At 44.2% G+C, this 5,000-nt stretch overlaps 10 non-coding genes across 10 annotated transcripts in view; all 10 read right to left on the bottom strand.

Moving 5' to 3' along the window:
- Positions 1-397: 397 nt before the first annotated feature.
- Trnal-aag (transfer RNA leucine (anticodon AAG)) lies at positions 398-479 on the bottom strand. The gene has a single exon. It is a non-coding gene; the product is annotated as a tRNA-Leu (tRNA).
- Positions 480-902: 423 nt separating this feature from the next.
- Positions 903-984, bottom strand: Trnal-aag (transfer RNA leucine (anticodon AAG)). The gene has a single exon. It is a non-coding gene; the product is annotated as a tRNA-Leu (tRNA).
- A 427-nt stretch (positions 985-1,411) lies between these two features.
- Trnal-aag (transfer RNA leucine (anticodon AAG)) lies at positions 1,412-1,493 on the bottom strand. Its single transcript has one exon. It is a non-coding gene; the product is annotated as a tRNA-Leu (tRNA).
- A 406-nt stretch (positions 1,494-1,899) lies between these two features.
- Positions 1,900-1,981, bottom strand: Trnal-aag (transfer RNA leucine (anticodon AAG)). Its single transcript has one exon. It is a non-coding gene; the product is annotated as a tRNA-Leu (tRNA).
- Positions 1,982-2,416: 435 nt separating this feature from the next.
- Trnal-aag (transfer RNA leucine (anticodon AAG)) lies at positions 2,417-2,498 on the bottom strand. Its single transcript has one exon. It is a non-coding gene; the product is annotated as a tRNA-Leu (tRNA).
- A 432-nt stretch (positions 2,499-2,930) lies between these two features.
- Positions 2,931-3,012, bottom strand: Trnal-aag (transfer RNA leucine (anticodon AAG)). Its single transcript has one exon. It is a non-coding gene; the product is annotated as a tRNA-Leu (tRNA).
- Positions 3,013-3,443: 431 nt separating this feature from the next.
- On the bottom strand, positions 3,444-3,525 carry Trnal-aag (transfer RNA leucine (anticodon AAG)). The gene has a single exon. It is a non-coding gene; the product is annotated as a tRNA-Leu (tRNA).
- A 409-nt stretch (positions 3,526-3,934) lies between these two features.
- On the bottom strand, positions 3,935-4,016 carry Trnal-aag (transfer RNA leucine (anticodon AAG)). The gene has a single exon. It is a non-coding gene; the product is annotated as a tRNA-Leu (tRNA).
- Positions 4,017-4,448: 432 nt separating this feature from the next.
- On the bottom strand, positions 4,449-4,530 carry Trnal-aag (transfer RNA leucine (anticodon AAG)). Its single transcript has one exon. It is a non-coding gene; the product is annotated as a tRNA-Leu (tRNA).
- Positions 4,531-4,953: 423 nt separating this feature from the next.
- Trnal-aag (transfer RNA leucine (anticodon AAG)) overlaps positions 4,954-5,000 on the bottom strand; it is an 82-nt gene continuing 35 nt past the window's right edge. The window contains exon 1 of the tRNA in view: positions 4,954-5,000. This exon is cut by the window's right edge and continues 35 nt beyond it. This is a non-coding gene — a tRNA (tRNA-Leu).

Here is a 5,000-nt window from a genome sequence, read left to right as displayed (position 1 = left end):
CGCTGCTGCTGCGTTTGTCCGGCCGGTTGAAATAAAAGGAGGTGGTGGAGGTGGTGATGATGATGGTGACGATGATGATGCAGTTCTTGCGAGCGGCTAGTTTCTCGTTACTATTGTATTTTTTTCACAAGTATAGGTTGTTTACAAATTAAGGGGAAGGAAACTGAATGGCCATTTTAATTAATTTAACTAGGCTCCTCTCCTGACAGTATTTTGTTGAGAACCGCAGGAGATAGCTGTCATAGCAAGTTAAGGTGGAGTAATAAAGTAACATGTGAATCAAGATAACAGCAAACGCGTGTTAACCTTAAGGTCCTAAGCCAACCGGCATCGAGATGAACCAAAAAACAAAGGTCTCCGAACGTTTATATTACTAAAAGTAAGCTAAAAATGTTTTTGGCAGCGGTGGGATTCGAACCCACGCCCCCGAAGAGACTGGTGCCTTAAACCAGCGCCTTAGACCGCTCGGCCACGCTACCGACAAGTTCCACGCTGCTGCTGAGTTTGTCCGGCCGGTTGACATAAAAGGAGGTGCTGATGATGATGGTGACGAGGATGATGATGGTGGTGACGATGATGATGCAGTTCTTGCAAGCGGCTATTTTCTCGTTACTATTGTAGTATTTTTTTCACAAGTATTGGTTGTTTACACATTAAGGGGAAGGAAACTGAATGGCCATTTTAATTAATTTAACTAGGCTCCTCTCCTGACAGTATTTTGTTGAGAACCGCAGGAGATAGCTGTCATAGCAAGTTAAGGTGGAGTAATAAAGTAACATGTGAATCAAGATAACAGCAAACGCGTGTTAACCTTAAGGTCCTAAGCCAACCGGCATCGAGATGAACCAAAAAACAAAGGTCTCCGAACGTTTATATTACTAAAAGTAAGCTAAAAATGTTTTTGGCAGCGGTGGGATTCGAACCCACGCCCCCGAAGAGACTGGTGCCTTAAACCAGCGCCTTAGACCGCTCGGCCACGCTACCGACAAGTTCCACGCTGCTGCTGAGTTTGTCCGGCCGGTTGACATAAAAGGAGGTGGTGATGATGATGGTGACGAGGATGATGATGGTGGTGACGATGATGATGCAGTTCTTGCAAGCGGCTATTTTCTCGTTACTATTGTAGTATTTTTTTCACAAGTATTGGTTGTTTACGCATTAAGGGGAGAGGAAACTGAATGGACATTTTAATTAATTTAACTCCTCCCCTCCCCTGACAGTATTTTGTTGAGAACCGCATCAGATAGCTGTCATAGCAAGGTACGTAAGGTAGAGTAATAAAGTAACATGTGAATCAAGATAACAGTAAACGGGTGTTAGCCTTAAGGTCCTAAAACACCGACATCAAGATGAAGCAAAAAAGAAAGCTTTCCGAACGTTTATATGACTAAAAGTAAGCTAAAAATGTTTTTGGCAGCGGTGGGATTCGAACCCACGCCCCCGAAGAGACTGGTGCCTTAAACCAGCGCCTTAGACCGCTCGGCCACGCTACCGACAAGTTCCACGCTGCTGCTGAGTTTGTCCGGCCGGTTGACATAAAAGGAGGTGGTGGAGGTGGTGATGATGATGGGGACGATGATGATGCAGTTCTTGCAAGCGGCTATTTTCTCGTTACTATTGTATTTTTTCACAAGTATAGGCTGTTTACAAATTAAGGGGAAGGAAACTGAATGGCCATTTTAATTAATTTAACTAGGCTCCTCCCCTGACAGTATTTTGTTGAGAACCGCAGGAGATAGCTGTCATAGCAAGTTAAGGTGAAGTAATAAAGTAACATGTGAATCAACATAACAGTAAACGCGTGTTAACCTTAAGGTCCTAAACCAACCGGCATCAAGATAACCAAAAAACAAAGCTCTCCGCACGTTTGTGATACTAAAAGTAAGCTAAAAATGTTTTTGGCAGCGGTGGGATTCGAACCCACGCCCCCGAAGAGACTGGTGCCTTAAACCAGCGCCTTAGACCGCTCGGCCACGCTACCGACAAGTTCCACGCTGCTGCTGAGTTTGTTCGGCCGGTTGACATAAAAGGAGGTGGTGGAGGTGGTGATGATGATGGTGACGAGGATGATGATGGTGGTGACGCTGATGATGCAGTTCTTGCAAGCGGCTGTTTTCTCGTTACTATTGTAGTATTTTTTTTCACAAGTATCGGTTGTTTACACATTAAGGGGAGATGAAACTGAATGGTCATTTTAATTAATTTAACTAGGCTCCTCCCCTGACAGTATTTTGTTGAGAACCGCAGGAGATAGCTGTCATAGCAAGTTAAGATTGAATAATAAAGTAACATGTGAATCAAGATAACAGTAAACGCGTGTTAACCTTAAGGTCCTAAGCCAACCGGCATCAAGATGAACCAAAAAAACAAAGCTCTCCGCACGTTTATGTTACTAAAAGTAAGCTAAAAATGTTTTTGGCAGCGGTGGGATTCGAACCCACGCCCCCGAAGAGACTGGTGCCTTAAACCAGCGCCTTAGACCGCTCGGCCACGCTACCGACAAGTTCCACGCTGCTGCTGAGTTTGTTCGGCCGGTTGACATAAAAGGAGGTGGTGGAGGTGGTGATGATGATGGTGACGAGGATGATGATGGTGGTGACGCTGATGATGCAGTTCTTGCAAGCGGCTGTTTTCTCGTTACTATTGTAGTATTTTTTTCACAAGTATCGGTTGTTTACACATTAAGGGGAAGGAAACTAAATGGCCATTTTAATTAATTTAACTAGGCTCCTCCCCTGACAGTATATTGTTGAGAACCGCAGGAGATAGCTGTCATAGCAAGTTAAGGTGGAGTAATAAAGTAACATGTGAATCAACATAACAGTAAACGCGTGTTAACCTTAAGGTCCTAAACCAACCGGCATCAAGATGAACCAAAAAACAAAGCTCTCGGAACGTTTATATTACTAAAAGTAAGCTAAAAATGTTTTTGGCAGCGGTGGGATTCGAACCCACGCCCCCGAAGAGACTGGTGCCTTAAACCAGCGCCTTAGACCGCTCGGCCACGCTACCGACAAGTTCCACGCTGCTGCTGAGTTTGTCCGGCCGGTTGACATAAAAGGAGGTGGTGGAGGTGGTGATGATGATGGTGACGAGGATGATGATGGTGGTGACGATGATGATGCAGTTCTTGCAAGCGGCTATTTTCTGGTTACTATTGTATTTTTTCACAAGTATAGGCTGTTTACACATTAAGGGGAAGGAAACTGAATGGCCATTTTAATTAATTTAACTAGGCTCCTCCCCTGACAGTATTTTGTTGAGAACCGCAGGAGATAGTGTCATAGCAAGTTAAGATTGAATAATAAAGTAACATGTGAATCAAGATAACAGTAAACACGTGTTAACCTTAAGGTCCTAAACCTAAAACAACCGACATCAAGATGAAGAAAAAAAAAGGTCTCCGAACGTTTATATGACTAAAAGTAAGCTAAAGAATTTGTTGGCAGCGGTGGGATTCGAACCCACGCCCCCGAAGAGACTGGTGCCTTAAACCAGCGCCTTAGACCGCTCGGCCACGCTACCGACAAGTTCCACGCTGCTGCTGAGTTTGTCCGGCCGGTTGAAATAAAAGGAGGTGGTGGAGGTGGTGATGATGATGGGGACGATGATGATGCAGTTCTTGCAAGCGGCTATTTTCTCGTTACTATTGTATTTTTTCACAAGTATAGGCTGTTTACAAATTAAGGGGAGATGAAACTGAATGGTCATTTTAATTAATTTAACTAGGCTCCTCCCCTGACAGTATTTTGTTGAGAACCGCAGGAGATAGCTGTCATAGCAAGTTAAGATTGAATAATAAAGTAACATGTGAATCAAGATAACAGTAAACGCGTGTTAACCTTAAGGTCCTAAGCCAACCGGCATCAAGATGAACCAAAAAAACAAAGCTCTCCGCACGATTATGTTACTAAAAGTAAGCTAAAAATGTTTTTGGCAGCGGTGGGATTCGAACCCACGCCCCCGAAGAGACTGGTGCCTTAAACCAGCGCCTTAGACCGCTCGGCCACGCTACCGACAAGTTCCACGCTGCTGCTGAGTTTGTTCGGCCGGTTGACATAAAAGGAGGTGGTGGAGGTGGTGATGATGATGGTGACGAGGATGATGATGGTGGTGACGCTGATGATGCAGTTCTTGCAAGCGGCTGTTTTCTCGTTACTATTGTAGTATTTTTTTCACAAGTATCGGTTGTTTACACATTAAGGGGAAGGAAACTAAATGGCCATTTTAATTAATTTAACTAGGCTCCTCCCCTGACAGTATATTGTTGAGAACCGCAGGAGATAGCTGTCATAGCAAGTTAAGGTGGAGTAATAAAGTAACATGTGAATCAAGATAACAGTAAACGCGTGTTAACCTTAAGGTCCTAAGCCAACCGGCATCAAGACGAACCAAAAAACAAAGCTCTCCGCACGTTTATATTACTAAAAGTAAGCTAAAAATGTTTTTGGCAGCGGTGGGATTCGAACCCACGCCCCCGAAGAGACTGGTGCCTTAAACCAGCGCCTTAGACCGCTCGGCCACGCTACCGACAAGTTCCACGCTGCTGCTGAGTTTGTCCGGCCGGTTGACATAAAAGGAGGTGGTGATGATGATGGTGACGAGGATGATGATGGTGGTGACGATGATGATGCAGTTCTTGCAAGCGGCTATTTTCTCGTTACTATTGTAGTATTTTTTTCACAAGTATTGGTTGTTTACACATTAAGGGGAAGGAAACTGAATGGCCATTTTAATTAATTTAACTAGGCTCCTCTCCTGACAGTATTTTGTTGAGAACCGCAGGAGATAGCTGTCATAGCAAGTTAAGGTGGAGTAATAAAGTAACATGTGAATCAAGATAACAGCAAACGCGTGTTAACCTTAAGGTCCTAAGCCAACCGGCATCGAGATGAACCAAAAAACAAAGGTCTCCGAACGTTTATATTACTAAAAGTAAGCTAAAAATGTTTTTGGCAGCGGTGGGATTCGAACCCACGCCCCCGAAGAGACTGGTGCCT

This window comes from Dermacentor silvarum, chromosome 4 (assembly GCF_013339745.2).
Source record: "Dermacentor silvarum isolate Dsil-2018 chromosome 4, BIME_Dsil_1.4, whole genome shotgun sequence".
Classification (NCBI taxonomy): domain Eukaryota; kingdom Metazoa; phylum Arthropoda; class Arachnida; order Ixodida; family Ixodidae; genus Dermacentor; species Dermacentor silvarum.
Note: the sequence above shows the minus strand (reverse complement) of the source record. Positions and strands in the feature narration are given on the sequence as shown.